This window comes from Ambystoma mexicanum, chromosome 5p (assembly GCF_040938575.1).
Source record: "Ambystoma mexicanum isolate Mex_15411 chromosome 5p, UKY_AmexF1_1, whole genome shotgun sequence".
Lineage (NCBI taxonomy): Eukaryota > Metazoa > Chordata > Amphibia > Caudata > Ambystomatidae > Ambystoma > Ambystoma mexicanum.
The window spans coordinates 796,582,764-796,608,604 of NC_090930.1; positions in this window are offsets into that span (position 1 = coordinate 796,582,764).

Here is a 25,841-nt window from a genome sequence, read left to right on the forward strand (position 1 = left end):
GCTCGAAATAGAAATGTAGTATAAGATTCGATCGGCTTCATTCAATTGTGGATGAAGTAGGCAGCTCGAAGTATGCAACTTTAATATTTTGTAAGTCTGATAGACCAATGAAGGGTGGTTCCAAAAAATGGTCGACACACAAGATCCAAGAGGCTTAAAATGTGCCCAAACCGAGTCAAGTACATGGCACCCCTCAAAGTGCATACCTTCTGTAGGTGCATAGTAATGAATGGACACTGGCGTAGTGGGGACCCCCACAGCACTCGTGGTGCAAAGGGCCTTGCACCCCAGGTCCAGGGGAGGCCTAACCCTGCCCTCACTATGACTTTGCTGGGCCAGGGTAACTGCAGATGGTGGCTTGGGATGTAGACTCTCCACCTCCGTCTGACATGAAGCAGGAGGTAGGGACCCTGCTTTCAACTTCATGTCTGCGTGCAGCATGGAGCCAGAGGCCAGGAGAGAAGATGGAGCATCGCGCAGAAAGGTAAGGAAGCCATTTGGTTTATAAAAAGCATATGTGCAAGTGTGTGCATGCTTTCATGTCTGCTGTGACTGTGATTGTTTATTTAAGTGTGTAATGTTATGCATGTATGTATGTTTATGCATTCATGCATGTGAATGGTGCATGTATGTATGGGTGGTAAGTATGCCTGTCATGTGTTATTGAGAATACAGTGTGTGCATGTGTGAATGTTCTGGGTGCTCCTTTGGAGAATTAAGTGTGAGTGAACGTGAGAGAAGGTGTATGTGTGAGTGAAGGATGGGTGAAATTGGTGAATGGGTATAAATGTGGTTATATGTGTGTGTGTGTCTGTGTTTGTTCCTGGTGGGCGCTAGTGTGATGAAAGCAGTCTGAGTGAATGTGAGAAGGTGTGTGGGGATTTACTGGTGCCTGAATGGGCATGAATGTGTATGTGTGTGAATGCTCTGAGTGAGGGCTCTTGTGGAGATTGATGTGTGAGGAAATTTGAGAGAAAGTCTATGGGTGATTGACTGGTGGGTGAATTGGTATAAATGTGATTATGTATGTGATTGAATGTTCTGGGTGGCTGCCAGTGTGGAGAATGCAGTGTGAATGGGTGTGAGAGGTGTATGGGTGAGTGAATGGGTGTGAATGTGAGGGTGTGAATGTTCCGGATGGGTGTTCGTGTGGAGAATGCAGTGTGAGTGATTGTGAGAGAAGGTGTATGGGTGGGTGAATGGGTATGAATGTGACTGACAATGTTCTGAGCGGGTGGGTGCATGTGTGGAGAATGCAGTGTAAATGAATTTAAGAGAAAGTGTATGGATGAGTGAGTGGTGGGTTAATAGGTATGAATGTGATTGTGTGTGAATTGGCTGGGTGTGCGCGCATGTGGAGAATTCAGTGTGAATGTTATGGATGCAATGAATGTGAGAGTAAGTATATGGGTGAGTGACTGGTGGGTAAATGGGTGTGAATGTGATTATGTGTGCATGCAAGTCGCTGGGGGGCCGGGGAGAACTGGAGCATTGTTGACATTTTCTTAAGTGACATGGCATGTTTTACTGGCATTTTTGGGCAAAGCCAACTTGATATGTGTTGTTACGTGGCTAGACTGGCATTTTGATACAACCAGTCTTGCCATTGCTTACTGTGGCATGACAATTCTGTCTGGGAATCTATAATAAAGGAAACACGATAAGTGTTATTACTTGGCAAGATTGGAATTCTGGTGCCGCCAGCCTAGCTTTTCCTTACTGTGGCATGACATTTTTCACTGAGCATCCATGATAAAGCAAGCATGATAAGTGTACTTGCGTGTCTAGACTGGCCTATACTGGAGCCAGTATGGCATTTTTTATGGCAAAGCCAACAGGCATATGTTCTTATGTGGGTGCACAGGCATATGTTGGCAGAACCAGCTTGGACATGTTGTCTTATAGTATTATTACTGGCATTACATCCAAAGCAAACATAAATATGTTCTCACATGGAAATACCGGCATATATTGGTGCAGCCAGCATAGAAATGTATGGGCACAGTGAGCGTAAACATTTTTTTTATACTGCCCCAGAGTCTGTTGCGTGCCTTGCTTTGTTGAGGAATTTGGGGGGCCCTCAGCATTGCTCACAGAGGGGCCCCCCATTTTGCAGCATGCCACTGGGAACACCCTAATGTGTCAGCAAGAGAAGTTAAAGAAATGTAGTTGTGGACGCTGAAGGTGTGCCTAGAGCAGCGAACGTACTGACAAGAAAAGGCTTTGTTATCTGTGGCCAGCAGCACTGCGAGCAGGAGCTCTTGCTGCTCCCTGCTTCCTGGAGGAGGCGGGGCTCATCCCGCTCACGTGACTGATCACGTGACCACAGCCGGGTACTAATTGCCGGCCCAACCACCCTCGCGGCGTAAGCCCTGGTGGCAGAAGGGCTGGTGCTGTTAGGCTGTTCGGCGTGTGCGGCTGCCGGATGCCAGTAAGTTCCATTACCTTCGTGCGGCTAGAGATATCTTGAGAGGAGAAAAGGCTTGGACTCGCTGGTTGCGGTAAGAAGCTACATCGCGCCACGTCTGACTCGGACAACACGGTCACACACCTCTATATATACGCTGGTAAGTGGAAGCGGGAGCTGGTGTGTATGTCCTTGCTGTGGACGTGTTCTAATCTTCTACTGACAATACAGAAACTATTTTTCTGTAAAGGCTAACATTCGCTCTTAAATAGTATTTCAGTAAACTTCAAACAGGCTCCCACAATGCGAGAAACTCGTGCCCAGCGCAAATTAGAATCTATGTCCACCATGGAGCCGCCGCAGTACATAAATGAACAGCAGAAAGATGCTAGTGCAGCAAGATTAAATATGGAGCGGCCTGCTGAGCTAACAAACACTGTCATCCACCCAGCTGAGGTACTACCACTAAATACTATAGTACCACCGCCTACACTATCTAGTTTGGCGGTGCAGGAGAAAAATGGCAGCAATTCCATTACCACAGCTTTTACAGCACCAACAAACTATAAGTTTGCCAGTGGTGGTTGTCTGATTTACCTCCAGCCAACAGATGGAAGTAAATCAGGCCCTCACTAGCAAAAAACAGCCAGTATTACCGGCCCCGATATTGCCGGTGCCGGTAATACCAGCAATACCGCCATGGAGTCCACGGAATGGGGATTTACCTATCATTGCCAGCACCTCTAATATTCTGGAAATTCCAGGAAATCGGTTGCCGGTAACAGTAGGTCTGTTTTGTGGTATCCTGCCGGGTTTACCAGTGGGATACCAGCAAACCTATAATGAGGGCCATTGCTTTGAAGGTGACCCTCCAAGCGATCGGGAGCAAATAGAGTTTGTGAAGTGTAGCTGGTATGTTTTCCGTCGGTCCTAAGTGTAAGAGCAGTCCAGCTGCATTGTTTTGGTTTTGATGTTGCTTTGTCATATGAGAGGTGGGAGCTTGAAGGAGCAATGTGGTGGCATTGTCTAGGTGAGAGCAAATGAATTCAATAATTGCTTATACTCTGTGAGGGAAAGAAAGGAAAGGGAAAATGTGTCAAAGGTTGTAGATCTGAAGGAAACAAGATTTCTCCTCAGAATTGATGTGGGGACTAAGAGAAAGATCGCAAACCACAAGACATCCACGATTGTTTACTATATTAGAGGGGAGAGGAGGGGTCCTAGAGAGAGAGAGGCCAGAGAATGGGTTTAGGGAACACATTTGGGCCTCATTACGCGGTAGGAGGTAGCCATGGTGCTGTTAGCACCATGGCTACCCCCTTACCGCATACCGGGTCTGGGTTCTCAGAATGGGTACTTACCGGGTCATTCCAACCTTGGAGGGCCCGGTTGTCCCCATTCTGAGAACCATTCCCCATTCCCATTTGAGCCCCCAGAGGGTCAATGGGAATGGGGAAGTAGCTAATAATGGTACCGCAATTAGCGGTACCGTTATTAGCCCTGAAGTCCGTTAGCGGGTCCCGTCCTTAACACCTAGGGTCTCATTCCAAGTTTGGAGGTAACCACGCCGCTATTTGCGGCATGGCTGACGCCACACTCGTTCTGATTCCACCGTGGTGAATGGAGCAATTACCGGTCCATTCCAAGGTTGGCGGAACCGGTAATTCCCCATTCACCAGGGCTCTTCCCCATTCCCATTTGAGCCCCCATAGGGCTCAATGGGAATGGGGAAGACGCTAATAACGGTACCGTAAATTACGGTACCGTTATTAGCTCTAAAGTCCCTTTGCGGGTCCCGTCCTTAATGCCTGCTAAAAGCAGGCATTAAGAAAGGACCCGCAAAGGGAACTCGTAGTAGGGCGGTAAGGGTTTAACGGCACCGGTCTCGTTACCGGTGACCGTTAACCCTTACCGCCCTACTTGTAACGAGGCCCCTGGTCAGACCAGACGTTAAGGAAGGGACCCGCTAAGGGACCTCGGAATATGGAGGTAAGGTATTACCGGCACCGACACCCTTACCGGTGCCGATAATCCCTTACCTCCTATCTCGTAATGAGGCCCAATGTCTTTCTATGATGGGTAAATACGGAGCAACTGAGACGCTGGAATGACCAATTGACAGTGGTCAGAGTAGAAAAATATAAGTAGTGTAACTGTGGAATTTATTGAAAAAAGGGTGTTATTGCATGCAGCATAGTAGGGGGTATGGCAGTAATGTTGTTATTCTGAAGATTGGCCCAGTATTACAAATGCACTCTACGGAGCACTGTTTGCATCATTGTTGTACTTCCTTCATACATAGGGACGTTATGGTAAAATACATGTACCTAGTGCTTGCTGTCATACATAGTCTTGTGGCTTTTTAGTCTCCGAATAAAAGTTTTTTCAATTAGCCTCTCAATATGCTAAGGTGATGAGGTGATCACAGATTGGTCTACTTAATTTAAGTAAAGTGATCAGGGCATGCTATAGGCCTGGGCAGTCTGCTCCGTTGTCTATGGACGTGCCTTAAAAGGGATATGGCGGTGCAATCAGCAACTGCTGACTGTAATTTACCTGGCCTATGGAGTGGCATCAGAAGGCACTGCTTCCCACCAAGAGACCCTTCTTTCTCCACCAGCCCTCATGAAGACCTGACGGCTCTCCCCTCACATTACACCCATGATTCTGTGAAGACAACCTCCTTTCACAGTCCAACCGGACCCTCGCAAATGCAACACTCCAAGTTATGGCACAGCATTTTTAACAGCAAGCTCTTTATTAGTGATGGCACATTGGAGTAACAATGTTGTCCCACCAGACGCTTCTACGTTTTAAGGCGTGTGTTCTAAAAACTGAGAACGTGGCATTTTCTTATGAGAGAGACCACAAAAAACGAATTAGCCAGCTAAATCTATACCATTCTCAAGGCAAATAGAATGTGACACAAAAATAATGCTTTCAACTGTCCCTCTTATATGCATGTGTGCTTATTTCATACACCCAAAAAGATTTGTTTGTGGAACGCTGCCTTTTCTTCACATTTATGCAGCATGCCCTGTTAAACAATGACTACATCCAAATAAATATATCAGATATTATCTTTTGTAATGGGCCTAAATCTTGGAAGTACGTTTACACTCAGAAGCCTCGATTTAGCTGAGTGCTACTGTAGCACTAGCCTAAATAGAGGGCTCTGGGTTTTGTACTGCTACTGCTTTGCACTGCTACATTGCATTTTGGTGCATGTAGGCTATGCACAATATGGGATCATAAAGCTATGATTTCATTATTCTTGAAATATAAACTACACATTTCTTCCAAAGGGCGCCGGTAAGGTATGTTGTCAAGTGCCTAAGTTGTGGGCTGGTCTCAAATCCAGCTTCACCATTTAACTAAATTGTGTGATTATGGGAACATCATTATATCTCACTGTGCCTCATCTGCCAAAATTAGAAATCCCTACACCTGTTTCATGTCACACTTTTCAGACATAAAACTCACTCATGGTTTCGCTACATAGATAACATACTTGACCATACATGTACTGCATGTACACAAGTTGATTTGTCACAAGGTTTAGTTCTTGTAAAGCAACCTCCCATAATCCCCACGAGTAGCAAAGCCTCATATCACTCCATGTGACGTCATTTTCTGTGACGTAATGGCAATGTCAATGCACTTGCAAATAAATATGGGGGTCTTTCCTATCTTTTGCTGCATGACCTTTAGAAAGTCTAGGTCCTGTCCTGGAAGAGGCTGTGTGCACAACTTTCCTAAAATGTATGTATCGCTACAAAATGAACACAGTTTGTAGAAGAAACCCTGCAAACTGTGGTATACCCCCGTGGAGCAAATTGTGGCATGGCATAAGCAGGGCATTTCTTAAACTGCTGACATGGTTTCCTCCATTTCGATAGCTGGCTGTCTGTCTGCCACTGGTCCCAGGAACGAGATCACGGCCTGATTGGTATTCAGAAGCAAAAGGGACACCATTTTGATTGCCAAAACCGAAATCTGCAAGCTCAGCTGCTTGATGTCCGAACACAATTTAAAGATAGAAGACCTCGATTTAAAGACACTATTTTCTCAGAGGATAGCAAGGCGTTATACTGGAGCCTTCTGAATGCAGTGCATAACGTTCTTTGCTGCAGCTGTGTATTCCTAGTGCATAGTGTTGTGTAGTAACCCTCCCATGAGTGTTGCCCCTTTAAGGGGATGTGTCCCTCCCACATAAGATAGGCCATGACTGTGTCATGGCCCAAGCTAATAAAAGGGAGCCCTGCAGGCACGTGGAACAGAATGGCTGCAGACTCCGAAACGGAATGACTTGAGTCCATCTCTCATTATGGCCTGCAGGCCGACCCTGTACAAGCAGGGCCTGCAGGCCAGTTTGCCATGGGGCCCCCATTGCCAGGAGTGCATCCAGGGTCTGCATGTGCTGGTAGACCTGCCACCCCTAGAGGCATGGAGCCTCAGAGGTGCTGGTGTCCCATAGCACCTCGGGGGCGGGGGCTGGTGCGATGTCCATGAGCAGCCCCCACCTATCAATCCTCAGAGGCACTGGGCCTCCCTGGTACTGGTGTCCCAGAGTACCACACGGGGCTGGTCCGATGTCCATGACCAGTCCCCCCCATAACATTATCAAAGAGGAAGTTGTCATCTCAAAAGAAAAAAAGGAAAGAAGATGACGAACCCACAAAGCCCAACCCCTGCTGACCTTGTGTAGTAGGTAAAAGAAAGGAGGGAGAGTGAGAAGAGGAGCGCCCAAGCCCCACCGCAAGCCAGGATTGGCCTGCGCCTCACTGCCTTAACTGCGGTGCAGGCCCGGGCCATCCTGCTGTGAGGTGCGCCCAGCGGCATTTCGCTGCAAGAAAATAAGTATGCGCCCCCCCTCCCTCCGAAGGGGGAAGGAACAGAGCGGCTGCTGCCGCAAAGAGGACTTCTCCCGCCTAGAGGGAGAAGTGTGCTGCCCCCGCAGGAGAAAGAAGAGATGAGGTGGCCGAGTGTTTGAAGCCCGGGTGCCCAGAGTGAAGAAGGGCCCGCCGGTTGGTTGCTGCTCCCGGGCCGCCATCACAAAGAAGAAGATAGGTGACGGCCCCGTGTAACACAAAGGAAGAACCCTGCTGGTGGGTCCTCCCTGGCCGCGGCCCTCTGCATTGAGAGTGTTTGTGCAGCCAAGGAAGGAGCCTGCCTGCATGTTCTGTGGCATATGTGTAAGAGGATTCAATTCAGCACTACAGCTAAGTTAACGCCTAGTCTAGAATACTGAATGAAAACCCTTATTGATATATCTTTAGGTCCAGTTCATGCGTTCTGGATGACTACCCTTATATAACACCCCTCTCTTGGAATCCCCCTGACCCCACTGAGCCAAGAAGTAGTTCTGTTTTGCAAGTTAAAAGGGTTTATTTGATGATTTAAACAATAGATATATATATGACACTTTATAATAAATTAATAATTGAATAGCACACTTAATCTGATATGATAAAGATTGGCAACAGAGAATCTGGCACTAGCACACTTCTTTATAATTACTAAGGAGTTGAGATGAAATGGATAAGGTAGCACACTGGTAATTAGGTACAAAAGTATAATGTGGTAGAAAATGCTTTATAGAGTTCAAATGGATGTAATGTTGAATGAAAATGCAATACAGAAAATACTCAATATGATTTCAACAAACAAGGTAATCACTTTTCTCTGGCAATCCCCTCCCCCCCTTGATGCAATGCAAGGAAATGGAAGGAAGCACACAGTTCTCAGAAATGCAATCAAATGTGATTCAGTTCAATCCCAGCAAGCTTACAGAAAACAGATAGGAGTTTTGAAAACACAGGCCCAAATGCTTTGATATGTGCTAGCAATGGATGAGAAATATGCTGGAAATGCTTTTTAATTCCCTTTCAGAGGTTCAGGGTGAGTGGTATCTAGTTAATATTAGTCCAGACTCACCCTAGCAATGATGCAGGGATAGTTAGCAGGTTAAACGAATTTCTGGCAAATGGAAGGCAAACAGCAGCAGTTTTTACATGTGAAGAAATTGCAAATCGCGGTAAAATTCGCGGATGCGCCGAGCGCTGTTACGGAGGAACCACAAGGAATATCTCTATCGTTTTGGGGTCCTAGGAAAGCCTAGGATCTCAGCTTCCAAATAAAAGTTACTGCAAGTCTCTAGCACAAACGGTTGCGGAGATATGAGCGATTGAATAGAGGTCGTTTTTCAGATTTGAAATTTTAAAGTTCCAAAAGACAAGTGCAGCTTGCGACTAGAAAATGACAAGTGACAGCTTTACAAATGACAGGTGACAGTTAGGAGACAGTTCTACTTAGATTAAATAGATTGAATTATATTATTTTAACTAGGAGATTGGTTCTGCACAGTTTTCTAGGTACTCACACTATATTCTTGAGTGAAATGGGCCTCGCCATGGATCTGGTCAGGGTTTTAAACTGGACTCTGGTCTGGTCTGGTCTGGCCTCTGCACTTCACAGTGATCTGGGCCAGCTCTCTCTGCTGGTCTGGGTCTCTCTGGGTACAGCACTGCTTTCTCTCTGGTTCTCTTAGTTCTGGATAGATTGAAGTCTCTAGTTTGGCTTTCTGGAGGTTGATGGATTTTTCCGGCAGAGCGTCCCGCTGCAGATGGATTTGGAAAGTCCCTATCTGTCCTGTCTGTCTGCTTTTATGTGTTTAGAATGTGGGTGTGTTCTAGCATCACTGACCCTACCTCGCTCTCAGCTTCTAATTGGTCAAACTTCCATTTATCATTTGATTGGGGAATGAACTGTGAGTCAGAGGGATGTCATTTTACAGCCTGCAGAAAGTCCACTCCTCCTGTCAACTTACACACAAATCTAGATTTGAAACAAATACATATTTGCAGAGGTACATATTGTTTTAAAATCATATGCACCCATCATGCATTACAGGAGGTATACCCTGTTCAAACTCTGCTCTTCCTGGGAGCTTGCATTCAGAACTGGCACATATTTCACTTTTTAACTGATTTTGCAATTTCTGACATGGACCCAACTTTACATACATATGTGCAGGGAGTAGGGACATTAACTGATGAAGTTTCAGATTTTTAACATGCATACATTTAGAGTTATATCCACTTTTCCGCTGACACCCCCCTGAACACGCCACCGGGTCGAAAAACCTCTTAAAATGTGGGCAGAAAAATCACAAGAATTATGGTATCATTTATAAAATTTTCACATGTCCGCTCTATGAGTTATTCATCTTTTTAAAGTTATGTTCTGGCTCCAAAGGGGTGTGGTTTCCCAGGTCACATGGTATAGAAACCAGTCTTTCCAGTTTCTGCCAAGCCAGCTTGCTCTCACAGGCAGTGCCCCTCCCAGCTCTTGCCAAGAGGAAGCTACATTTTACGACTGCGGTAATAAAAACCTTTGCCTGAGTGAAGAGGGCTTTGTTCACTCTCCTGCAGAGCACAGATAATTCAATTATCAGATAGATGGCATATCCTTCGTGTGGGCAGCAAAAGGAAGGTTGGCCTGGGAACACAGTGGTGACTCAAATTTCCCTCCTGATGGGGGTAGTTGCCAGGCAGAATTCAGTTCCTTAAGCCAGACTTTCAGCTACTGTCATGTTATTTGTTGCTTTTTAAATTAACTTGCAATTTTACACATGCAGCTAGAAGGCTGATTCTAAGTTTAAAACTATGACATTTAAACAATTTCAACCTATGTGACACCAAACATAGCTCACTCATTTAATCTAAACATTTTCGATTTTAGTGTCTTTAAATCCAGTGCAACTTAAACTGCTGAAATCCACAGCGCAGCCAGTCTTGTTATAAACCTTGTCTTATGATCTTCATTTCCCAGATTTTGTAGGCACACAAAACTCCATTCTGCCAAATGTCTGCTGGTGTTCAGTAAATATTTTGCACATATTGCAATGTTTGAAAATAGGCATTTTGACTTGCCTTCAGGGAAACAGAGTGGTTTTAAAACGCCAGCTTTTGGATAGTGGTGAGTACTGGTACTGCACCCATTTTTGGGATTTAAGAAATGAATTCCCCACAATTCTAGGTTGCATTTGGCAATCAGCATTGCCATTCCCAATGGTTTCAGACTACTGTGCGGGTAGTCCAATGGTGGTTTTAGGCAGCGTCCTTCTGTGCCCATAACATCGGCAAAAATGAGTGGCAGCCTATTCTTCATGCATTTCCCTGTGCATTTTCTGGGAAGCTCTGGCCATCATGATGTTTTCATGTCAGTACTGCACAGTTTTGAGGTAGGGCTCGGATGCATGGGTAAATACATCCCACAAGCCCCCCTCTTGCGATGGCCATTCGGTTTCACTGATGGGACTCGCAAGATCTGGGATGTTTCCTCATCTTCTTCCAATAGATGGCACAGTTCAGCATCTTCTTTTCCATCCGGTACTGATCGATCGGTTCTCCTCGCCAGTCCTGATGGGAGTATTGGGCGGTCCACTGGGCCCATTGGATCTTCGTTCCCGGTCTCCGGATCATCCTCCTTGGCCAGTCTCAAGGTCTTCTTTCTCCTAGGACGACAAAGGAAGAGCGGCAATACCTACTCATAGACGTTTTTCCACCACTGTTGAGATGGTGGGACAGCATATGCATTTCATCATGACGAAACATTACATTCTTACTTTGATAAAAAAAAACAGTATAACTAAGAGACAGTTTCATGCAAATCACAATATTTTAGAGACTAGATGTGGTATGTTTTATGATTGGAACTGAATTAGTCTGATACCGTACCCGCTAGGATTCCAGAGGATTCCTCCAGTTGTTGCAGAGTGTGCCTGGGATGGCAACACTTCAACTGGTTTATGTGGACCCACTTGTCTTCCCCCTCTGCCGAACCGCCTTTGGGGATGCGGATCTTGTATGCCACAGGGGAGATCTTATCGACGATCTCAAAGGGTCCCTTCCATGTAGGCAAAAATTTGCGCTGCTTGGCCTGGTTCCTTTGGAAGTTGTATAGATAGACCCGGTCCCCCACCTGATATTCCTTCCTGGAAGTTTTCAGGTCATAGTGGGTCTTCATGCTATCAGCTGATCTTTCTAGATTCCGCTGAGCGTAAGCAAAAGCATGTTGGAGGTGTTTCCTTAAATTCTCTACATACTCATGAGTAGTGGAGGCATTTATCAGTGTCTGCTCTTGGGTCCTGTAGAGCAAATGCTGAGGAAGCACCATCTTGCGTCCAGTCATCAACTCAAATGGTGACATTTTGGTTGCAGATGAAGGGGTAGATCTGATGGCCATTAGGACCAGAGGTAATCGGATATCCCAACTTGGCCCAGAATCTGCCACAAACTTCTTTAATATGCTCACAATTGTCCGGTTATATCTCTCTACTGCCCCAGAAGAAGCTGGCCGATAAGCAATATGCAACTTCCTTTTGACCCCCAGTATCTCCCACATCTTTGTCATTACTTCACTGGTGAAGTGGCTACCTCTGTCTGACTCAATCCTTTGAGGTAGACCAAAACGGGAAAAGATGTGGTTAATCATCAAGGCAGCTGCCGTTTCTGCCTTGCAGTTTGGGGCTGGGAGACATTCCACCCACTTGGTAAACAAGCATGTCACAGTCAACATGTACTTATTCCCCCTAGCCGAGCGAATCACAGGGCCTACAAAGTCGATTTGTAAATCTGACCATGGCAGTGTCATCCCCCTCTTTTGGAGAGGCGCACGGTGCGTGAGGGATGTCGGCTGAAATTGTGCACACACAAGACAACCCTTCAAATATTGGTTGAGGTCCTGGCCCATGTGTGGCCAGTATGCAACCTCTCTTAAGATTTCCAGTGTTGTGTGAAACCCCCTATGACCGGCGGTGGCCGCATCATGGGCGTGACTTAACATCAGGCTTCGGAATGAGGTAGGAACCACCCACTGATCGTGGCCAGCTTTGGATTTCCTTACCAACAAACCGTCTTGGATCCGGAACATTTTTGGACATTTCATCAACACTCTTAGGTCCTCTTTCCCAATGTAATCGGTATCCGTCAGGGGAAAGTTCTCAGGGTCCTCAAGGTGCTGGTAAAATTTACCAATTATTGGATCCCCCTTCTGAGCGGTGATCAAATCAGCATCAGGGGTCTCCTTACTCCATTGTGCAATTGAGAGGTCGTTGTGAGCATTTGTCTGGGACCTAGTGATAGCGGTGACCTGGATTTCCCCCAACAGGGACTCAATCTCAATTAGATCCCCTTGGATGGCTCCGGTTTTGGCCAGCTGATCAGCTAAGTCATTTCCAGTTTTGTCTGGTCCCTCTACTTTGGAATGACCCTTGATCTTTTTCCAATAGATGGTCATCCCATTCGATGTGACCAGATCATCAATGTTTTGGATCAACTTCCCATGTTTCAAGGGTTTGTTGTTAGCACATAACATGCCTCTGGTTTTCCAATTAACCAGGTGTTCCACGAACCCGTTCCGTACATAATCCGAATCTGTGATTATGACCAGTTCGTGGAGTTGATGCTGGACAGCAGTGAGGATGGCCTGATGCACAGCCATCAATTCTGCCACCTGACTACTTCGGGGACCAATTTTGTATCCAGCGGAGGGTTCTGGGGACTCATTCACCCATGCATTCCCTACGCCAGCCACCAGTTCTTTCTCCCCGTCGTTGTCAACATGGTAAGAGCATCCATCCACATAGACAGTGGGCATTCCCTCACACTTGTCCTCTTCAAAGACTTTGTGGGGGGAATTAAGGTATGCCTCCATGTTGTCCTTGATTTTTAGACTTTCGTCCTCGAGACAGTTTTCTCTGGCACAATCATGCAAGTCAGCCAGACCTTGCGCGAGGGGACTCTTCTTGTTTTGGCCATATCTGACCTCCACAGGAAAGCCTTGCATTGACAGAATCCAGGAAGTAATTCGGGAATTACTCACATTTCCGGCCCGGATTCTGTCACTTTGGAGATATTGCAGAGGCTGGTGTGGAGTCTCCACTATGATGTGTTCCCCCTGGATAAACGGGCGGTAATTCTTCAATGCCCACACCGTTGCCAGGAGTGCCTTCTCACAATCGTTGAATTTTTCCTCCACAGAGGATAACGTTTTGCTCGCATAGGAGATTACTTTATTGACCTTGTCATGCTTTTGGTATAATACTGCCGTCAAGCACGTATTAGAGAACCCCGTCTCCAGGAAGAACTCCTTGTTTCTGACAGGGTAAGCTAGGCAGGGCGCTTGTGAGAGGCTTCTTTTGAGTTGTTTTACTGCCTCGGCTTGTTCTGGACCCCATTCCCACTTGACCCCCCCTTTCAGGAGATGAATCAGGGGTCTGGTGATCTCTGCGTAGCCCTCAATGAACTTTCTGCTGTAATTAGTCAGTCCAAGGAGGCTCCTTAGTTCCCGCAGAGTTGTGGGGTCTTTCAGTTTCTGAAGTGCTTCCACTTTCTTTTCCTGGGGACAGAGACCCTGAGGAGTAATCTCATGGCCCAAGAAATTAACACGGGTTCTACACCACTGTGCTTTCTGAAAGGAAAGTTTTGCTCCGGCGGCCCTCAACTGTGTCAGAACATAACGGATCTCCGCTATATGTTCCCCCACAGATGAACTTTTAATGAGGACATCATCTACATAAGCCAGGTTACCCCTCGCACCCAGGTCGGGCATGGCCTTATGTAGGAAAATATTGAACTCATTACCGGAGTTAAGGTATCCGAAGGGAGTCCGGGTCCATGTGTACTGCTGGCCCCCAAAGGTAAAAGCCAGTTTGTATTGGTCCTCCCTACTGACAGGCACGGTCCAGTACCCATTGGTCAGGTCTATTGCAGTGAATACCTGTGACCCCTGGATCTGGGCCAGCCCTTGGTCAATGTAGGGCAGTGGCCATCGGGAAGTATGGACCCGTTTGTTGAGCTCCCTGAGGTCGGCGCAGAGTCTCCACTGGCCGTTTGGCTTCAATATTCCCAGCACCAGATTATTGAAGGTGCTGTGGACGGGACAGATTATTCCCCGGGACTCAAGGTTCTTAATTATTTCAGTAAGGGACTCCATTGATGCGAGAGGCAAGCGATATTGCTTCACAAACACAGGAGTCATGCCAGGGTCCGTGGGGATTGTTGTTGTGTGGATGTCAGTGCGACCACAGTCATATGAGTCTACCGCAAAGAGATCTTGGAAATCCAAGAAAACTTGTTTCAACTTTTGCTTTTGTTCCAGAGTCACACAGGCATCAGCTAGATTGACTCTCTCTTCCACCATCTGCCTGAAGCCTGGAAAGACTTCTGGTTTGGCTATCTCCGCGGCCTCCTCCAGCTGGGTGGAGAAGTCCCTGGTCAGAGTGCTGATTTGGACCGGAGGCTTCAGGTGGGCAAGGCAGCCTTCATGAACCTGGAAAATCACCTCATCCCTCCTGAAGTCACACGTCACATCTTCCTTACCATACGGGCAGGAAGTGTACACCAGGAAGTTCCCCCCATGCCGGGTAAAAATCCTGTCTGGTGTTGCGTTGTCATCACTGTCACTGTCAAAACAGTCCTTGGGGATTGGTCCTAACAGTTCATTACCTAAATCAATGGAAAAATGTCGGTCATCAACCGCCATTCCAACAATGGTGCCTGCGGCTAGAGTAATACTCTTTAAGTCGCTGTTATCCACCTCTATTGGAATGGTGTCATGTTCTATGTTGACTAATGGAGTTGGGTTTACCCCCAACCCTTGCTGTTGGAGAGAAGCATTTAGATGTATGTAAGCATCAGGGTTTTTCAACTCTTGTCCCCTTTTAACTTTCACTTCCAGGGAGAATTGTCGGGTCCTTTCTGGGATGGTGACTTCCTCTTTAATCTGAATTTCAACTGCATAAGGTAGTAATTGAGCTGACCTAAATGCTTTTTCTGGATCATCAAAGCCCATGGGATTATCCGCTAATCGGGACCAAGCTTTGAAGTTTATTAGGTCCAAACTAATGGCAAAGCGATTGAGAATGTCACTGCCTAAGTAAAAGGCGGCAGGGACGTCTCGCACGACCCAACAATTGTGGACTATGCTCTTGTTGCCAATGGAGATTTTGAGCATACACCTGCTTGGCAGGAGATGTTTGGAATTAGGTGCTTCCAGGTCCATTTCCCATTTGTCTATCAGTTTGAAGGTGGGAATGGCTGGATCTTTTGGGAGTTGGCGAAACATGGCTTCGCTGATGAAGCTCTTACCGTTGTTCACACACACTCGAGCGAGAACAGAGTCCTTCCCATCATTTAACTGAACAGGGATGAACAACTGCTCTTCAATTTGCTGAATATCAGCCAGGCTCTGAGCTGATTTCACATCTTTCTGGACTATTGGAGTGTGAGTTTCTGATTGTGGATTAGTATAGAATCTCAGAGTGTTTCCTTCCAGCGTGGAATACCACCTTAAATTGGAAGGAAGGTTGATTTTCAGAAATAGAGAGGACCCCCCATCACCAGTCTGTTGTCCTACCGCTATTACTGTCACGTCTGGAATCTGGTTGTTCTGGAAGTGAAATTCTACTTGGTCAGATTTTTGTTCAACCATGTGGCAGGTGCCGTTTAAACTAACATGGTTAACACTCTGTTTTAATTTTATTGGTCGGCTAGTCTGGGTCCAGAGGACCTTGTTTACACAATCTATTAGGGGTGACAACCTTCTCAGGAGGTCATTCCCTAGTAAACAAGGGGTGCCCTCTGGGGTCACAACTATGACCGGGTGTTTCAACTTATGTCGCCCAATTTTAATGTCCAAATCTGCAGTCCCCTCAACGGGAATTTCCTTCCCGTCAAAGTTCTGGAGTTGTCCAGGAAGTGAGGTGAGAGGAATTTGGTAATTCTCTCCCCTTCCTGCATTCAGTTCATCAAAGGCCCTTCTGGACAGAAGAGTAGCTTGAGATCCAGTGTCCACCAGTGCCGAGATTGTACCCTGCCCCTGTACTTGTACCGGGGCATAATATCTTCCCTCCTTCTCCTCAAGGGGGCACAGATAATGCACATTTTTGGACAACTGGTGGGCTAATTTTCTGGTTTTGGACATCGCGAGAAAAGAATTTTGGGCAGAATTCTGTGGAGAGCCTTGGGAATCTGAAAGAAAAAGTTGGCAACTGGAGATCAGAGCCATTGTGGGTTCCCCTGGTTCCGGTTCTGGGCTGCCCCCCCCTTTTTGGAGGCAGTCCCCAGGATGGGTTTGAACCAGGGGATTTTCTTGCTGTTGGTTCTGGGATGAGATGGTTGGCGGCGGTAGCTCAGTCTCCACATCTCCCCAGTCTGGATTTGCATTCCTAGGGACCCATTTTTCTTTAGGAGGAGTTCCCCCCTCTCTGAAGGAGAAGATCCTTTTCTCAGGATCCTCTGAGGATCCCTCTCCCTCAAATTGGAAGATCTGTACCTCCTCCTCAAACTGAGTCTGTTTGGGTCTTTTGTTTCTCCTACCCCCCCTCTGCTCCTTAGGAGGCAGACTTTCAGGGGCAAGAGATTTCGTTTCCGGTTCCTGTGTTTCCAGGGGCTGTTTACAAGTGAGGAAGGAAGCTTCCTCCAAGGCTTTACACCCCCCTTCCCTTTGTGCCTCCTCCCTGGGAACCGGTGAGTTATCGGGGTGCTGCCCCCGTCATTGTTCTGGAGCACCAGGTCCAGAGTTGGGTGCGTTCTGCGCCGGCACGCCCATCTGAGGGTTCTGCTGAGCCCTCAGTATGTGACCCAGGTCCCGCGCCATGTTTTGAACCTGGCGCTCTAACTGGGAAACCCGCTCAGGCTGATACGGGGCCCTGTTTTCTCCCCTGGGCTGATCCCGGGAAGGGTAGCTGTCCCTCCTCTGGTAATACCCCGGGTTGGGAAGATTTGGGTACCCCTCCACCCTTGGCCTCCCCTCTCCCGGATTCAGTGGTCTGGGCTCAGGGAATTGGGGAAAGAAGGATGGATGGTTTTGGGGCTGGAAGTCGGGTGGATATCTGGGGAAAAAGTCCTGCCCAGGGTTTGGTAAATTTCTGCCCTCCTGTGGGAAGTTTGGAGGGAAGTTCCCTGGGTTAGGTGCTTGTCTGGATCCCCCCCCTTGGGCTGGAGGAGTCCACACATAACCCAGGATGGGTCGATTTCCCTTGTAACGGGGACTTACATAATCAGGAGAGCGAGGGACCCCATTTGTGGGGCTGCCTCCTTGGCTCCCTGTCTGTGACTGACCCGAGGACCTCCTGGGCCTAGCATTATTAGGTGCAGGCAGGTTTTTAGGCCCCCCCATCTCCAAATCCAAAACGGGGGTAACCTTTACCTCTGCCACCTTGGCAGCAGCAGGGGTGCTGTTGGCTTTGGGGTTTTTCTGGGCATTACTTTTGCTATCTATCGGTTTCTGCACCTCATAGATCCGGGTAGCCTGTTCAATGACCCAATCTAAGGATCTTTTCTCGTGAAAATCCCTCACGAGCTGGGTCATGATGTATTTGGGCAAGGCATGGAAAAACGTATTTATGAACTCTCTACTATCTGTGCGCACCCTTCTTGTCGTCTGTGCAAAAGCACGCTTTAACTCCTGCACAAATTCTTGTGGGGCCTGATCCTCCCCACATTGCAAATTGTAGGCTGCCTTGCGAGCCTCTTGAGGATTTCTGTGAACAGAAAAATGTTTCAGGATGGCCGCCTTATATGTGGACCATCTTAAATGATTTTTGTCCTCCAGCCCCGCAAAGAAACTGGAGTATTCCGGGGAGAATGTCCACTTTACATATTGAATACAGCTTTGGCTGTCCTTCAAATGGAAAGTCTCCATCATTTGTTCAAACAACTCTAAGTGCTCCCAAACAGAATACTTAGCGTTCTTATGGTAAGGCGTGATGACGCTCCTGATCGCCTTAATCTGCTTTAAGGGGTCCTTAAGCAAGGCCCTTTTTGCCTTATTGGCCTTTTTGGTTCGGGTAACCCTTGTCCATTCATCCTCGGACTCAGAGGCACTGCTCCCAGAGGTTCCCGTCTGATCTTCCAGGTTTTCCCGGATTCTGCGAGCCTGGGAATGGCTGGCAGAATGTGGGGACCTGGTCTCCTGTGTCCTGCGCAGTTCAGAGGAGTCTTCAGATTCCTCCTTGCTGCCAGGATTTGATGGGTACCCCCTCCACTGACCTAACTGGGCAGAGGTTTTCAGGATGCCCTTAATGGGCCTACTCTCCTGGGGTTCCCCACTGAACTGTACTGTACTTGGGTGCCCATACCCGGATGCCCACCCCTCCATTCCTGAGTGGTACTGGCCTATGAGCCCCATACTTTTAGCTGGATAGTAATCTGCCATCCCTGTGGCCCTGTGCTCATGTGCACCAGGGGACATGGGGGTGGCAGAGTCCAGGGACTGAGAGGTATGAGGGCCTCTGGTACTAGGGCTCCTGAGGTTATGCTCCGGAGTTTCCATTTCCCAGCGAACCTCATCTCTATCCGCCCCTGCTCCCTGTTGCAATGCAAGAGCCTGCATTTGTGCCTTCAGTTCCTCTGTTAAGGCCTTACTCGACTCTATCAGTTTCTCCTGCATCGCTACCTGTTGCTGGAGCCTATCATTGTGTTGACAGAGGGCCTCATTCTCCCTCTGTGCTTCCTGGTTGGTCCTGGAGAACTGGGCCAGTCTTTGCTGCAGGAGGGTTACCTCCTGAGCTGTGTCCCTATTGGCCTGCTCCTTTCTTGCTAGAGCATCCTCCACCCTCCTGGTGTGCTCTAACAAGTTCTGGTGTTCTTTTTGGAGATCACCCAGTCCCTGGTGGGCCCGGTGATTTTCTTCCATTTTTCTTTTTAAATGGCAGACTTCCTGGCCTAAGGCGTCTCTTTCCTGACTAAGAGCCTGCATTTGTGCCGCCAGGTCGTCCCTTTGCCGTTGAAGGGCACCAGCTTTTTGGCGCTCCTCATCAAACTCTGCCTGGGTATCCAGGTCTTTCAAGATCAGCTTGTTGCTCTCTACCTTCACTCTATCTAGATGACTTTGCAGGGTGGCTACCTGCTCCGTGCATGCCCTGTTAAAGTCTAATTGTTGCTCCAGCTTTTTCTGGCTCTGCAGTAAGGAGTCCAAACTGTCTTGGTGCTCCTTCTGCAGGGCCAGAAATCTGGTATCCTGTTCTGACTTTTCCTTTTGCAGCACATCCATATCCTCCCTCATTTTAGTGATGTACAGTCTGCTGTCATTTTCTGACTCCTGGCTCCTCTGCAGCCTCTGCTCAGAAGAGACCAGGTCAGATTGGACCTTCTGTAATGCCAGCAGTTGCCTACTCGCCAGATCTTGGCCTTCAGCACATTTGTCCTGCACGGCTCCCATATGTAAATATAAATACGCCGCTACCCTGGCAATCTTATTGTGTTCATCTTTGGCTTTAGGAGCCATATATAGTTCACTCAGGGCCACATGAAAGGGACCCTGATCTCTGTATATATCTGACCCTGTTTCAGTGACCTGTTGTGTGATGGCCTGCAACCACGCATCCTGGCCCTGTTCGGTCCATTCACCTCTCGCAAATAGCTTATGCAAGAGGTGCTCTCTGGCTATTTTCATGTCTACTAAGGTCGTCATTCTAGAGATTGGTCTCTGTCCTGACTTACAGAAGTTTGTATTTTATTTTTGCAGAACAGAACTTTTCTTGGAGTGTCCCTTTTGAGGAATGCTTCACAGCGTAATGCAGCATGGTGATCCGACCGGATGTATGTATCCCGTCAGTTAGCACACTGTATTAAGCTGCACAAGTGGTAAATCTAACCCAACATCCCGGACGAGCCCCCACTTTGTAAGAGGATTCAATTCAGCACTACAGCTAAGTTAACGCCTAGTCTAGAATACTGAATGAAAACCCTTATTGATATATCTTTAGGTCCAGTTCATGCGTTCTGGATGACTACCCTTATATAACACCCCTCTCTTGGAATCCCCCTGACCCCACTGAGCCAAGAAGTAGTTCTGTTTTGCAAGTTAAAAGGGTTTATTTGATGATTTAAACAATAGATATATATATGACACTTTATAATAAATTAATAATTGAATAGCACACTTAATCTGATATGATAAAGATTGACAACAGAGAATCTGGCACTAGCACACTTCTTTATAATTACTAAGGAGTTGAGATGAAATGGATAAGGTAGCACACTGGTAATTAGGTACAAAAGTATAATGTGGTAGAAAATGCTTTATAGAGTTCAAATGGATGTAATGTTGAATGAAAATGCAATACAGAAAATACTCAATATGATTTCAACAAACAAGGTAATCACTTTTCTCTGGCAATCCCCTCCCCCCCTTGATGCAATGCAAGGAAATGGAAGGAAGCACACAGTTCTCAGAAATGCAATCAAATGTGATTCAGTTCAATCCCAGCAAGCTTACAGAAAACAGATAGGAGTTTTGAAAACACAGGCCCAAATGCTTTGATATGTGCTAGCAATGGATGAGAAATATGCTGGAAATGCTTTTTAATTCCCTTTCAGAGGTTCAGGGTGAGTGGTATCTAGTTAATATTAGTCCAGACTCACCCTAGCAATGATGCAGGGATAGTTAGCAGGTTAAACGAATTTCTGGCAAATGGAAGGCAAACAGCAGCAGTTTTTACATGTGAAGAAATTGCAAATCGCGGTAAAATTCGCGGATGCGCCGAGCGCTGTTACGGAGGAACCACAAGGACTATCTCTATCGTTTTGGGGTCCTAAGAAAGCCTAGGATCTCAGCTTCCAAATAAAAGTTACTGCAAGTCTCTAGCACAAACGGTTGCGGAGATATGAGCGATTGAATAGAGGTCGTTTTTCAGATTTGAAATTTTAAAGTTCCAAAAGACAAGTGCAGCTTGCGACTAGAAAATGACAAGTGACAGCTTTACAAATGACAGGTGACAGTTAGGAGACAGTTCTACTTAGATTAAATAGATTGAATTATATTATTTTAACTAGGAGATTGGTTCTGCACAGTTTTCTAGGTACTCACACTATATTCTTGAGTGAAATGGGCCTCGCCATGGATCTGGTCAGGGTTTTAAACTGGACTCTGGTCTGGTCTGGTCTGGCCTCTGCACTTCACAGTGATCTGGGTCAGCTCTCTCTGCTGGTCTGGGTCTCTCTGGGTACAGCACTGATTTCTCTCTGGTTCTCTTAGTTCTGGATAGATTGAAGTCTCTAGTTTGGCTTTCTGGAGGTTGATGGAGGTAAGTATGGATTTTTCCGGCAGAGCGTCCCGCTGCAGATGGATTTGGAAAGTCCCTATCTGTCCTGTCTGTCTGCTTTTATGTGTTTAGAATGTGGGTGTGTTCTAGCATCACTGACCCTACCTCTCTCTCAGCTTCTAATTGGTCAAACTTCCATTTATCATTTGATTGGGGAATGAACTGTGAGTCAGAGGGATGTCATTTTACAGCCTGCAGAAAGTCCACTCCTCCTGTCAACTTACACACAAATCTAGATTTGAAACAAATACATATTTGCAGAGGTACATATTGTTTTAAAATCATATGCACCCATCATGCATTACAGGAGGTATACCCTGTTCAAACTCTGCTCTTCCTGGGAGCTTGCATTCAGAACTGGCACATATTTCACTTTTTAACTGATTTTGCAATTTCTGACATGGACCCAACTTTACATACATGTGTGCAGGGAGTAGGGACATTAACTGATGAAGTTTCAGATTTTTAACATGCATACATTTAGAGTTATATCCACTTTTCCGCTGACACCCCCCTGAACACGCCACCGGGTCGAAAAACCTCTTAAAATGTGGGCAGAAAAATCACAAGTATTATGGTATCATTTATAAAATTTTCACATGTCCGCTCTATGAGTTATTCATCTTTTTAAAGTTATGTTCTGGCTCCAAAGGGGTGTGGTTTCCCAGGTCACATGGTATAGAAACCAGTCTTTCCAGTTTCTGCCAAGCCAGCTTGCTCTCACAGGCAGTGCCCCTCCCAGCTCTTGCCAAGAGGAAGCTACATTTTACGACTGCGGTAATAAAAACCTTTGCCTGAGTGAAGAGGGCTTTTTTCACTCTCCTGCAGAGCACAGATAATTCAATTATCAGATAGATGGCATATCCTTCGTGTGGGCAGCAAAAGGAAGGTTGGCCTGGGAACACAGTGGTGACTCAAATTTCCCTCCTGATGGGGGTAGTTGCCAGGCAGAATTCAGTTCCTTAAGCCAGACGTTCAGCTACTGTCATGTTATTTGTTGCTTTTTAAATTAACTTGCAATTTTACACATGCAGCTAGAAGGCTGATTCTAAGTTTAAAACTATGACATTTAAACAATTTCAACCTATGTGACACCAAACATAGCTCACTCATTTAATCTAAACATTTTCGATTTTAGTGTCTTTAAATCCAGTGCAACTTAAACTGCTGAAATCCACAGCGCAGCCAGTCTTGTTATAAACCTTGTCTTATGATCTTCATTTCCCAGATTTTGTAGGCACACAAAACTCCATTCTGCCAAATGTCTGCTGGTGTTCAGTAAATATTTTGCACATATTGCAATGTTTGAAAATAGGCATTTTGACTTGCCTTCAGGGAAACAGAGTGGTTTTAAAACGCCGGCTTTTGGATAGTGGTGAGTACTGGTACTGCACCCATTTTTGGGATTTAAGAAATGAATTCCCCACAATTCTAGGTTGCATTTGGCAATCAGCATTGCCATTCCCAATGGTTTCAGACTACTGTGCGGGTAGTCCAATGGTGGTTTTAGGCAGCGTCCTTCTGTGCCCATAACATCGGCAAAAATGAGTGGCAGCCTATTCTTCATGCATTTCCCTGTGCATTTTCTGGGAAGCTCTGGCCATCATGATGTTTTCATGTCAGTACTGCACAGTTTTGAGGTAGGGCTCGGATGCATGGGTAAATACATCCCACATATGCCACCGTGGGGGAGAGGAAATGGCCCAGCTGTGGCCTCCTCCCACCGAAGGAAAAAAGTTGGGCTGTCTCGTAGCATTACGCCACAAAGAACAGGGGTGTGCTGCTCCCCCGCAACAGAAATAATGGAGCGGCCGCTGCCGCAAACAAAAGAAAGAGTGGTGCTGCCCCTGTCAGAAGATGGGGAAGAGAAGAAGCAGCCGATGCAGGACGGGAGCCAGCTTACAACCCCCTGCGGCATCTGCTGCCATGGGGGAGGGAGTATGGTGTAGCCGCAGCCACAGGGAAAAGAAAGCAACCTCCCGCTGAGGAGAGGAGAAGCTGGGCACTGACTGTATGCCCCCGCAAGTGGAAGCACCCTGCTAACTGGGGCCACTCCGCCACAGGTGCCCCACTGTGATCACGGGCCCGGCAGTGAAATAGGTATCATGCTCTAGTTAGGAGCGAATGGCAGAAGGTGGGTCCCCTGCAAGTGGTGGCAACTTCTTGAGCAGTGCCACGTAGCCGCCAGAGCCTCATTGAGACCCTGGGCCGGCGGTGATATTATAATGTAGCCCATCTGGAGCGTCACTGTGGAAAACCCAAGCTCTATCACAGGGCCTGAGGCGGTGAAATGAGGACCTGCTCCGGTCGCGAGCATTGCAATGGTGCTCCGGTCGACTCGGAGCATAAGAAAAACATAAGAGTAGTAGAGCTGTGCATTCATTACTGTTTGCATGACCTCAGTTTCAGGCTTCAAAAGAGGAATAAGCATATTGATCACATCATGGGAATAACATTGCATAACCGTTGAATCAAAGAATGACATTTTGATCAGCAAAGATGTTTTAGTGTCGTGACAGTTCCAGCAGTCCAATAACTGACCAGGCGCAAACCAATATAGAGGCAGAAAAGAAAGTGCTTCAAATCAGAGCAGAAGGCAAGAGGCATGCGTGCTCCGCAGGCACCAACAATGGAGGCATATCTTATGGGCCTGAGCCATCCGCTGGTGGAAGTGAGAAAATTGCTCACTGGTCCCAGCGAGATCCCAGGCCGCCCAGTGGAAAAAGAGGTTGCAGCTCTGTGTCCGAGAAAAGGCCCACCGGGGGTGGGTGCATGTGCTCCTGGGGGAACAGACTGAAAGTGAAGAAGAAAGTGTTCCAGGTCAACACAGGCCAAAATGCAGAGCTACTGAACCAGCACCAACAGTGGCCTCACTACCTCTAATGTCGGGCTTCCACCCTCATGCTCAACAGAGCTCCAAGCCAGGGTATTTGAGTATCCTGCGCTCTGCGCACTATACACATCACTAGCAGTGACATGTCTGAGACGTTGCATGCAACGGACCGGACAGGAGAAAGACCCTCAAGCACGGGATAAGAGGCACTGTGTGCTGCCAGGTGATCCGAGAGACTGAGTCCCATCACGCACCCGGAACGCCAGTCTAGTCTGGCACTGCCAGCCAGACAATAACTTGTGCACTGTACCAGCAGTCGAAACGCAAGGCCAACATGAACAGAAGCAAACATCTCCCGCACAGTGCCATCAGGAAACCATGACACCTTGCCTACCCTACAAGTGGCCTCAACACCATGCCATTAATGTCTCCTACGGTACTGCCCAAGAACCAGAGAGCTAGTGGCCCAGACTGCCTGCCGATAGTGTCTCCCGGCATATCGTGGGAGATACCTGCCGGCCCCCTGAGTTAACAACTGTTGTCTGACCATCCAACACTTGTGGCCCTGATGCCCATCACAAGGAGGTGGTGAATCGGGCGAGGTAAGGGTTGCAGCTCCTCAGGAGTGCTTGTGCGCCCTTGTGTGCCGCCGGAAGGAGCAGCACTCCTGACTGGGGTGGGTAACATTGTCAAAAAGGGGGTGAGTGATGTCCTGTCACCCTGTGCCCGAGCAACCTGGACGTCCAGCGATCTGCATCTCGCTGACTTGCCCACAACATCAAGGGACTATGCTGATGTGGCCCCTGGTACCTGCCAGCTGCGGCTTTGCTGGTGTTGGACTGTACCGTCCATGGACCTGGACCTGGGGAAGTGACTCCTGAACGGATGCTGATGGAAGGGGAACTGGTCTCCTGCAGTCCTGGCATTGCTTAAAGAGGACTCAGTAAACATCCGTTGTGATACTGTGAACCTGCATAGTAACTACGCTTAAAGTGGTCTCAGTAAAGGACAGTGATGTGAAGCTGGGCTCCCGCAGTTGGTAGGGGTGCTCTATATGGTACCAGTGGCTACCCGTGAGCGTCATGCAATGATGGCAATTCCGTACCCGACGTTAATAAAGGGGTATGTAAATTGCAGTCCAATTGCCAACCATCCACCGGTGGTTCGCCACCGTGACGGTCACCTGAGGGTGATGGGTTGATATGTGTTATCTGTGTATAATAGTGTGAGACTATGTAGGTAGCAGTAGCTTGTCCTATTGGTTGTTGATCCCACGACCCCGAAGTAACCCAAGTAATGTCGTTCTGTAACGAGGGGAGGAAATCGTTTATGTTGTAGTATCATTTGTTTTGTTCCTTATGAAAAAGGAGGGATGTTGTATAATAACCCTCCCATGTGTGTTGCCCCTTTAAGGGGATGTGTCCCTCCCACGTGTATTGCCCTTTTAAGATCGAAGGGAGACCTGCAGGCATGTGGAACAGAACGGC